We start from the raw sequence: 12,353 nt of genomic DNA, 5'->3' as shown, positions 1-12,353 counted from the left end.
GTCACTATGTTTTAAATGGTTTGGGATAGTTACTTCATGCTTTGATGATAGCTATGGGTAGAAGGTGTTTTTTTCACAAATCTGTGGCAATTGGTGTCCAGTGTGGATCATAGCTAAATCTCCAACATACTATGAGTATGACTGATGAAACACACAAAAAAAGGAGGCAAAATTGAATACTCTCACTGTAGTTTTCCATCCAAGTGAAAGTACGTATATATATTGAGCTGAATGTTGTTTTCTCCTTTGCAGTTAATTTTACCTAAGTATCTTACATTTTTATTTTATCCATATTTTATTCACCCATTAAATAGGCTTTCTATTGTGATTTATTTGAAGTAGTTGCTGAGGGTGAAACTGAAGAATTGGTTTTGTTCTGTCAAAGATTGCTAAGTGATACTAATAGCAATAACCGTGCAAGTTCTTACCCTTAGCATTTATGTACAGTATTGGAAGAAAATTCTAGAGTGCGAATTTTTCCGTCTGTGTGGGGAGCTCTTGAGTTTGTCAACAACGTACATTCCCAGAATTCATTCACAGAGCAGAGTCTGTCCAGAGTTTGTCAAATAGGAGCTCCTTATCTGACAAACTCTTAGTTGCCTGGATTCTCTCAGATATCTATCTGGTTTATTTAGCATCTGGAAATCTGCCAGTTCTTATTTTACAGAAACTGTTGATTTGTCCTGGTTTTCTGGTTGATATATAGCTGTAATATCTAATTCCTCTTACCATGTCCCAGATTTGCACATCTGAGGTTAGTATCAGCCATGCATGCCTTTGTGTTTCAACAGATTTTTTTCTTTTTTTTTTTTAATTTCCTGGAAGTTCAGGTACTGAGAGGTCAAAGCAAATTCATTCATTGCAATAACTGAAGTTAACATGTAAAAATTAAAAGCTAACATTAAATTAACTTTTTTTTTTTTTTTTTTTTTTTTTTTTTTTTTTTTTTTTTTTTTTTTCTGCCTCATCCATCACAATCAGTTCTTCTTGGAAAAAAATTCACTTTGATCACTTTGTTAATTAACCCACTAGAAGTCACAGGAGAATCCCTTAAAAGCGTCTCTATATCCAAAACATCTATGTTATCTGCTGTTACAACGGGAAGCAACAGCCCTTTAGCAGAGGAGTTGATGATTGCTTCATTCTTTTTTTCTTAGTTCATTCCTCAAACAAATTCTTTTTCTGGTGTCAGCTTATAGATAGCTGAAATCATAGAATCATAGAATCATAGAATCACTAAGGTTGGAAAAGACCTAAAAGATCACCCAGTCCAACCGTTCACCTATTCCCAATAGCTCCTACTAAACCATGTCCCTCAACACAACATCCAGCCTTTCCTTGAACACCCCCAGGGTCGGTGATTCCACCACCTCCCTGGGCAGTCCATTCCAGTGCCTGACCACCCTTTCTGAAAAGTAATACTTCCTCATGTCCAGCCTGAATCTCCCCTGCCGTAGCTTGAAACCATTCCCCCTGGTCCTATCACTAATGACACGAGAGAAGAGGCCGACCCCCAGCTCACTACAACCTCCCTTCAGGAAGTTATAAAGAGCAATAAGGTCTCCCCTGAGCCTCCTCTTCTCCAGGCTGAACATTCCCAGCTCCTTCAGCCTCTCCTCATATGGCCTGTGTTCCAGACCCCTCACCAGCTTTGTTGCCCTCCTTTGAACACGTTCCAGGGCCTCAATATCTTTCTTGCAGTGAGGGGCCCAAAACTGGACACAGTACTCGAGGTGCGGCCTCACGAGTGCTGAATATAGGGGAACAATCACCTCTCTGCTCCTGCTTGCAACACTGTTTCTGATGCAAGCCAGGATGCCATTGGCCTTCTTGGCCACCTGGGCACACTGTCGGCTCATGTTCAGCCGAGCATCAATCAATACCCCCAGGTCCATTTCCTCTACGCAGTCCTCCAGCCACACCGCCCCAAGCCTGTAGCGTCGCCTGGGGTTGTTGTGGCCGAAGTGCAGGACCCGGCATTTGGCCTTGTTGAAACTCATCCCATTGGCTCCAGCCCAGCTCTCCAGCCTGTCCAGATCCCTCTGTAGGGCCTCGCTACCCCCAGGCAGATCCACACTTCCAGCCAATTTGGTGTCATCTGCGAATTTACTGAGGGTGCACTCGATGCCCTCATCGAGGTCATCAATAAAGATATTGAAGAGGACAAATGAATGTGCTTCCCATGTCATCATGGTTTTGCATTACCTACCCATTATTATTTCTACAGACTTTTGAGATCTTGAGACAAAAAAACATGAATATACTATTATTATACTGTACAGTATAGAATATAGTATTATTATTATATATTCATTCTGGAATACCAACATTGCTTTTCTTGTATATAAATGGCAGGAGGAACACAGTCAAGGAACTTGCCAAACTCAATTAAGAATTTGTATATAGTGGAAATTATAATTATTGTTGTTATCGCTGTTACTATTTTATTATATTAAAAGCAGGAGAAAAATGCATCAGCTGGGTTTTTTCAACATCATTTCCCAGGCTGGATGCATCTTTTTAGATAAAAGAGGTAAGTCTATTAAACAGAGTATTAAATTACAGAAGGAAGGGATGCTACAATAGAAAGAAGGGATGCCATTCAAAGGGACCCAGACAAGCTTGAAAAGTGAGTTCATGTGAACATAATGAGGTTCAACAAGGCCAAGTGCAAGGTGCTGCACCTGGGTCACGGCAATCACAGACATAAGTATAGACTGGGAGAATATCTCATTGAGAGCGGCCCTGCTGGGAAGGACGTGGGGGATCCTGGCAAATGAAAAGCTTAATGTGAGCCAGCAGTGTGCTTTTGCAGTTTGAAAAGCCAACAGCATCATTAGAGCAGAGGCCAGCAGGGTGACGGAGGTGATTATCCTCCTCTACTCTACCCCATGACCATGTCTCATCTGGAGTACTGCATTCAGGCCTGGGGCTCCCAGCACAATAAAAAATAGAGTGCGTCCAGAGAAGGGTCGCAAAGATGGTCAGAGAGCTGGAGCACCTCTCCCATGAAGAAAGGCTGAGGGTACTGGGTTTGCACAGACTGAAGAAGGGAAGGATCTGGCAAGATCTTAACTCTCCAGTACTCAAAGGGAGCTTATTAGCAGGAGACAGAACAATTTTTTATACAAGTAGTGATTAGACAAGGGTGAATAGTTTAAAGCTAAAAGAGGGGAGAATTATGTTAGATATTAGGAAGAAATTCTCTACTCATAGGGTTGTGAGGCACTGGCACAGGCTGCCCAGAGAATCTGTGAGTGCCCCGTCCCTAGGGGTGCTCAAGGCCAGTTTGAATAGAGCCTGGGCAGCCTGAGCTGGTGGGTGGCTGCCCTGCCTACAGCATGGGGTTGGAAATTGATTATCTTTAAGGTCTCTTCCCACCCAATGCATTCTACAAGTCAATGATTGGAAACTGACTTCCTGATTTAACTTGTGTTCAACTTAATGTGTAGTCTTTACTTACCCAGGTGAGCAGTTAAGTCAGAAATGTTTCTGAATAGCTACAATTTACAGACAAAACGTGTTTTACGAAGCTAATTTTTTAAAATGTATTAAAAAACAGAATTACAATACGGAGTAAGACATTTGCTTTGGAGTTCTAAAGGCACTTCAAAGCCCTAGGCAATTTATGTTTAATTGGGTCTCCAAGGTAGAAAACAATACTATACAAAGAGATCCCTTAACATACTATCCTTCATCCCTACCTTGGACTTACCTACCTGAAGGAGAGCTAGAGGAGAAGTATAATATGGCTAGGAAAGCAGATAGATCAGTTGCCTAGTGAGGAAATAATTCCTGGATGTCTGGAGAATTTACTGTAAAAAAAAATCAGTAGTGTGTCCTTTGTTCTGTACTATGTTCTCTTTGGAATAAATAATGCTTATTCACTAATTGCTCTTGAAAAGAAAAAGAAGTTGCTGAGATTATTGCAAAGTAGAACAGTTTCAAAGAAGATCTGCTCTTCATAAAGTTATTAATATAATACTTGGTTATTATTCAGATTATAAGCAGTAAATTTCCTGTAACAAGATTCTGGACTGTAGGCAATCAGCAGTCATGCAGATGAGTCTACAGGTATTCAGCTCCCTGAATGCCAATGATTGTATTTTGATGGTTCTGCTTGCAGAAACTTTGGGACATAAAACAAAATCCCATTTTTCTGCCTGTAATCACACAGTTCAAATATCCCTGCTTGTCAGTTTTTCCATACATTCCAGATTGATAGGGGCTTTCTAAAAATTAAAGCAACTGTACTATTGTACAAGTAGGTAAACAAAGTTATGCTGTGTACTGCTGAAAGAGAGGATTCCAAACAGAAGCTGAGGAATTACTTATAGTGAGTTAGAATCACAGTAAAAGTAAAGGAGGCAGTTGATAGTACTAAACGGATAGTGCAATGCAAAGGTAAAGCTGTAGACATAAGACAGTAGAACATTACTAGCTGATAGATTTGTATGAGTCACTAAATTTTGGGACAGTAGAAAAAGATACCATATGAAGTGGACAGCCATTTTGAAACATACGTATGACCAGATCCCAATACTACGTTTTAGTTTAATTTCAGATGCAATAAATGTTTGAAGTACTATGAATTGTGCAGTCTCAGTTTTAACGGAGTGCTCAATTATTCATTTATTCCCGCTATACAGCAATACCTGTGGATTAGGTCAGTTTTAATATTGAAGAAGAAATTAAGATAAGTAAGAAGGAGAACATCTTGACTCAGCTGACTGTGGTGACTAACATTCTTGCTTACTTCAGAAAATGTAGTTCATCTTTTCTTAGAGAAGTAGAATAAAAAAAGTCAGTATTGAAGAAGTGCTGTCACTTAGGCACAGTGAGGTGATTCACCTTCAGGTGCTGTCACAAAATTCCCCCTGCTTAGGACAAAAGATATGTAAAATCAAATATTAGTTTTCCCCGTTAGAGGCAGAAGAGATATTCATGCAGAAATGAATTGGCCATCATATCAGGGAGTCATGCTAAGAGTGTATTCATTAATTCTGACGATGCTACTTATTCTAAATGTCTTCTGTTCATCTAGTTCTAACATTCCCATTCACTGATTAGCCCATTCCTCCCAGACATCTCACTCCAAGTTGTTTAAGACCCATATGATCTAACAACAAGATTCATTTTAGGTTTAGTGTTTTTTCACTACTTGCTGCAAATATTTCTTTTTTTAATGCACTTTACTTACTTTTTATGCTTTTTTTCCAGGTTGTAGGTAACTCCTGTTTTTCTCACAAAACCACTCCTGCTACAGTGAGTGGAATGCTCACTAAAATGGTAGACAAAAATCACATTCAGAAGTACCTACTGAGGCATATATTAAACTGTATTGTATATAACCTGTATATTAAAATTGTGATTATCGTGTGATTTTGAAGTTATGAACTATTTCTATCTGATGAGAAAAGTGCAATCTATTCTATTCTTTCTGTGTAGTTTTGTTATACATACTGGGAGTAATGATAAAGAGAATGCCAAGTACTGATTCATTCCTTCATAATCTCCATCAACACTTTACCTCTCTCTTCTTTTTCCATTTCTTGTCTTCTCTTGAAGATGTTTTCTCCAAAACAGCAATCTTATCCCACCACAGATTTACACTGACTTTTTCATAAATTTTAGTACTTTTTCTTATATTTCTGAAATAATATAATGAGAATTAATACAAATATTTCCCCATGCCTGAGTTTTTGCGGTTTAGTATGGGTACCTTGTCTTCTATACTTCTTTTCTATAGCAAGTGAACTTAGAGATTTTCCAGCAGCTGCACAGGACCTGAATCCAGAGGAAAAGATCCAAGCAGAAGCATATAGAAGCATACAGTAATCTTTCTGATAAAGCAATATTTTGTTCACAGGAAAATACAACTAATTGCAACTCCATTCAGAGATACAGACTCCCCTCAAACAAGGTGCCTGGACAACATTTTATTAGTATTAGTATTTTTAATATTTTGGGACATATAAACTGCTAATCTTCTCAAACAAAGAAATAATAGCGTATTTATCATAATACTAATAATCTCTTCTAATCATGTCTTTCACTTTAGAATTGCTGTGGGAGAAGTGCATTGAAAATCCTTTTTCTTAAAAATAAAAAGAGCAGGTGATGCTGATAAATTCATATTAGGTTTTAGTTGCTTTAGTTGACCATTCTCAGTTTTGGACTAATGGGCTTCCCCTACAGAGGGCTGAATGCCACTCTTGTCTTAATGGTCTCCACTTTTGCAAGTTTTGAAAATGATAGCCTTGGTTCAGCAGCAGAACATTGCTCATACTTCAGAAAAGAAAGCACAGTTGTTGGACTGAATCCATTCGAGGAAAATTTCTTTAATGTTTTGAGTGATGTTCTTGTAGTGAATTAACAAAGATTTATATCTGTTTCTTGATATTTTGTGTGATAAGCTTTACAACAGCCCAAGATCTATAGGCTGTATTTACCTTTTTCTGCTACTGTGCTGCGTAAATAAAGCTTTCATTTCAGCTCAGGGGAGGGCTTTGTGATAAAGAGTCTTTAATTTTAGGTTCTGACAGTGATGTTCCTTATCTCCTAATAGAGATGTTTTCTCTGGTGGCTGACTCATACTAAAGTGATACAGTATTTTTTTGTTTGTTTCATTTAATGATTTTTTAAAAAATATATATCTTGCTTTTACAATAATGTACTGGCTCGAAGACGGAATTTTGAACATTTTTGGATATTCCAGAGTCTTTAATCACTTTTCTGAATCTGTTGTCTGTAATATATCATGGATTCAAAAACCGAGTGCTTACCTTTCAGTGTAAAGATGCACATTTATTCTATTTTTCTCCCTTTGAGATTGAGAATGTCCTTAGTTGAAGGGAAAGTCATTTCCAGAGCTGCACAGGGAAGCATCTACAACAGCTGCCTGCACTGTATTTGTACTTTGAGTAAATAGGGGAGTTTGAATAAATATTGTAATTAGGAACATAATAGCATATTTTGATTGCTTTAATAAATAACACCAACATGAAGCTTTTCTTAGTGGTGACACTAATGATCATTAATGGCCAAGGCTGTTATCTTTACAGTATGCATTTTTAGCTGAAAAGTGTAAGTTTTTGAATACAAGATACGTTATTGAAACAGAAAATAAATACCAAACTTTTGGAATTTGTATCATTAGTTATAGATATCCTCTGAAATATAAACCAGAAATAACAGAAACATCTCTAAACCTTCTGTTTGCTCTGCTTTTTACACAAAAATAATAGAAGACACATGCTGTCACACAACTGGATTCCATGTTTACTGATAATATGCAGCCTAGCTACCTGTGCTCCAGCCATCTCAGGTTTCTAAAACACGAAGATCAAGTACCAGAAGAGGTTTCGTACCTTTTAAAAGGTATGGTGTCCAGTGCTGGTATTGCAGGCTTGAGGCAGCACACATAAGTAGACAGCTTTGCTGGGAACCTGTATCAAATGCTTTCTTCAGCTAGCTCAGTTATATACAGGGCCATGTGTTCATGTAGGCTTGTATGCTGGTAGACAATATCTTATTCCCTTCATTCAGTGCTACAGATTAAAGAACCTGCAGGCTGTAACATCTTTTAGCAGAACAGTGTTATTTTAGCCAGTTTTCTTTTGGAAATGGTTTCTTGTGCATCCACAACAACTTTCGAATCAATTTCAACCACACTTGTAATAATAAATTAGATTTAATTGGTGGAGAAGAAGTCATTGAGGCTGAGGATGAACTTATCTGAGTTAAATCTATCAACAGAGTCACACAAAGATTATTATATCAGCCACCAAAAGTTTCCAAACTTACAGCATAGACAACAGAAAACTGCTGAAAGGCAATAAAGTGGTTCTCAGAAGACGCTTTGTTGGTCCGCTGCTCTGTGCCACTCAAGGAGCTATTTTCTTTTCAAGGTATTCCCCTCTTGAACATAAACGGACATTTGGAACATTAAAATGCATTTCTGTCATTAAATATACAGCACTGTACAAATGAAGTCTTATGGATTCTCTCTGGATAACGCTTTTCAGATAGGTCATAAAAACATGAGGAACAAGGAGCATTCTGGCCTCTTTTCATTGCAAAATCACCTGTCTGTGGACTACTACATCACACTCGATGTATCTTGTAGGAACAGTGGCAAACAGCATACTAGTGTTAGTCTAGTTAGTTAGTTAGTCTAGCATTTGCTGACCTTTGTTGCACAGGAGGCATGCATAATTAATAGTTTTTAGTATAATTTGTATTTGGCAGCTTTCTTGCAACTTTTCCAGAACACACTGCTCTCTCTCTCTCTTGTATCTCTTGATGTATGGAAAATCATAGACTGTCTTGAGGAAACATCACTGACTCCAGGTTTCTGCTACCTCTTGTCAGCTGATTAGTTTATCAGTGAGACAGCTATAATCTATCATGAAGAGATCTTCAGCTCTGGCATATAAAACACCTGTAAGCTCACAGGCAGGCAGTATATTTGCAATTACTTGTGGTGGACGTCGTTACTAGTCATCATTTGAAATGCTTGCAGTAATACATAAACAAATCTTTCCACCAGTGCATTTATTGTAGGATTGGAGGCTGATGGCATATATTTAAGACCATTTCTCTTTGTAAGCAGTTGAAGCTCTTCAGATATTAATTGAATTCCACAGTGACTTGCAAATTGTTTAAAAACATTATTCTTCAACAATCATAATCATGATTTTCAACATCTGCACTGAGCTAGCCATATAAAATTCTTAGTTTAGAACGAGCATCTGTAGATTCAAAAGTCAGCTTTGGTATCATCTTCAGTGACCGCACTTTCTGGAAACAAACAAACAAACAAACAAAAAAACAACAAGAAGGAACTAAAACAACATGAGTTTTGAATGATCTGCATATTTGCATCTGCTTCAATTTGTTTTTTGTTGTTTTGTTTTTTGTTTCTTTTCAGCTAACATAGCCATAGCTGTGTGACTAAAACAGGTGCTGCCAAAGTCCTCCATTTAACTCTAGCTTACCTGATCATATTGAAGCTTATTGGGATTTTTAGTAAAATTTGCCACTTGAAATGATGCCACTTGATGTGATGACTAATTTAACTCAGGTCTAGGGCTAAATTAAACTTTGCATGAGTGTTTACTTCACATGACTAATGGTAGCTCCTCTAAACTCTTCCAAGCAAAATTTTAATTTTGCTTTATTAGTAGCATTGAAACAGTTGAATGAAGTGAGAGGACTTGGATAAGCACTAATATTTAGAAAGTCCACCTGATAACATGATACTCTACTAATTAAGTTGTTTCTAGCTTAAGAACTAATTTTTATGTTACATGGCTAACAGTTGCATACTTTGTTTGGCTTACAAAATGACAAGCACTTCTATTACACTTTGGATTTCAGTACACTTCAGAATCAGATTTATTGTCAGAGAACCAAAGTTCTGTTACTATTATATGCTCTAATTTGAAATTTGTGGAACATTTTAGATTTCCTTTTCATCTTTGTTCAAGCTAACACTTGTAAGAACATTCAATTGTGTACTTTTGCTGAAAAACTCAAAAATCAGCAATAATGAATTTGCTAAAAACAACTGATTAATAATATTCTATAAAGCAGCAGATGTTTTATCTGCTTTTTACTCTGATTTTCTTATAGCTAACTTGGAGTGTACTCACTACAGCATAGAATCTGAATGTCAAAGGCCACGAGATTTGACTGTAAGTAGATGCATCTGAAAAAGGAGATCATTCTCAGGACTTTGACCCATGTGCACAGAAACAAAGAGCAGAAATCATTTAGGCCAAGTGGCTTAAGCCCCTTTTCCCCATTTAGACAGGAATTACTGCCCCTTAGATTTCTACTTTCTGTCCAGTTTAAAGAGAACTAGGAAATGGCAGTGGCAAGACATCTAACCAGCCCTCATTTGGGATACCTCCAAGTACTTTTGATAATGATTCAGTGGTGCTTTTTGGCTTTGAATTAGTAGTCAGCCTTGGCTCAAAAACATGCACTCCAGTTCTTAACTGTGTTTTGCACAGAGAAACAGAACAGACAATTACTGTAACCTAATATGCGCTATCCACAGTTAAGATGAGATTAATGCACTCAGTCTCTGAAAACCTCAGCAGATATTTGTATTTGATCTTTAGGGGTCATCTCTTAGCCAGGCACAGCTTCTTCTTTCTTTCTCCCTCAGGAAAAGTAACAGCACTCTGATTTTTACCGCAACATATCTTTCATAAGAGCAATAGGGACTGTTATAAAGCTTTCACCTTGAAAATTATGGTTAAGCATGAAGTAATCATTGGAGAACATAATTTCTGATTAGCTCTCAGTTTACAGTAGGCAAACTAATAATCCATCAGGGACACATGAATCCATTGACTCCATTTTCATGCCCAACTCCTCTGAAGGAAGATGAGGCATTTGCAATGCAGACATTTTATACATTGTTAGATTGACATTCTATGTAGAATTTGGTAGAGAAGGTCTTTCAGAATCTGAAGTGGTTTCTTTTTGTCCATCTTTACAGGCTGACCAGTGTAACTGAAACATGCAAAACTGTGAAATGTGAGATAGAAGTACATTATTCCCATAGGAACAGAAGATGGTTGATACAGAAGACTGGCTTGCTGTTGATTAAGTATACATTCTGTTGAGAAACAGGAAAAAATGTAGCTTGTATGGATTTATATGGAATCCTATAGAACCTCTGAAAACGAGAAGGCTTGAGTGCCACTATCAACGCTTTGCACTACTGCTCCTATAAGCAGTTTTGCCCTTTGTTTATTGGAATGGTTATCTGGAGAATTATTCCTTTTGTGAAATCAGATTTTTACTTTCAAGTAATTTTATAATACCCTTTTCTAACTGTATACTTACAGTAGCGAAGTCATGTACTAGCTGCTCATTTTTTCTCTCTCTTATATTTAAATGATTATACAACATTTTAATTTTGAGGGGCAGAAATTGTTTACTCCCACTGTAGTAGTATAGAAACTCTTGCAATAGGAACCTCAACATTATTTGTCAAGAAAATTGTTGCTAATATGCTATTCAAATGCTTATCATGAGTAGCACTTACGATAGAAATGCAAAACCACTGGCAGCTCTTAAATTACTCACTAAACCGTAAGGATGAGCTGTAGAATTCAGATACAGGTTTTGGGTAATTTCCATTTTTGTTTTTCTCCTGTACAGAGCTAAACTCATTTCTTTCTATGCCTGGAGAATAAATAAATTTGATATGAAACTATAGAAGATCATAAAAGCCTACGCGAGACACAGCCTCCTTAGTACTGCACAGTATTTATGGGGTGTAAGGCCTTACTAGGATATATTTTCATGTGATAAAGTTGCTTTTCCCATATTATCATGGTTCTAAAATATCCTGTAGTCTAATATACTCCCTTCCTTCATAATCACTGCAGCCTTTTTTTTTTTTTTTTAGTTGTATATGGAGAAATCGTGCTTCTTTGTCTAAGTCTTCACTGATAACTGCATACCACACAGTCCTCAAATATTTGGTTTGGTAGGAGCGGACCAGAGAAGCAATGTCACTCCCACTATAAGCAAAGATCAGGTTTGTGGCCACCTGAGGAACCTGAACGTCTACAAGTCCATGGGTCTCAGTGAGGAGTCTTGAGGGAATTGTCTGATGTAGTTGCCAAGCTACTCTTCATGAGATTTGAAAGGTCATGGTGGTCAGGTGAAGTCCCTGGAGACTGGAAAAAAGGCAACATCACACCCATTTTTAAAAAGGGTAAAAAGAACAACCCCGCAAACTACTGACCTGTCAGTCTCACCTCTGTGCTGGGGAAGACATGGAGCAGATCTTCATGGAAGCTATGCTAAGGTACATGGAAAGCAGGGAAGTGATATGGGAGAAGCAGCACGGCTACATCAAGGATAGATCCTGCTTGACCAACCTAGTGGCCTTCTAGGATGGTATTACTGCATCAGTGAACAAGGAAAGAGCCACTGATGTCATTTATCTGGACTTCAGTTAGGCCTGTGACGCAATACTCCATAAAATTCTTCTCTCCACATTGAAAAGATATGGATTTGAACACCTCGAACACCTTGAATGTTTTGGGATGGGGACCTCAAGGATCATCAAGCTCCAACACCCCTGCTGCAGGAGGGGCCACCAACCTCCAAATCTAATACTAGACCAGGCTGCCCAGGGCCCCATCCAACCTGGCCTTGAACACCTACAGGGACCAGAGCATCCACAACCTCTCTGGGCAGCCTGTTTCAGCACCTCACCACTCTCATGGTAAAGTACTTCCTCTGCGGGTCCTTCTCTGCAGGGCTACTCTCAAGGACTGCTCCTTCCAGTCTGTATACATGCCTGGGATTCCTCCAGCCCA

The sequence above is a fragment of the Lagopus leucura genome, unplaced genomic scaffold (genome assembly GCF_019238085.1).
Source record: "Lagopus leucura isolate 7727_CA_CO unplaced genomic scaffold, USGS_WTPT01 Super-Scaffold_100018, whole genome shotgun sequence".
Taxonomy (NCBI): Eukaryota; Metazoa; Chordata; class Aves; order Galliformes; family Phasianidae; genus Lagopus; species Lagopus leucura.
Note: the sequence above shows the minus strand (reverse complement) of the source record.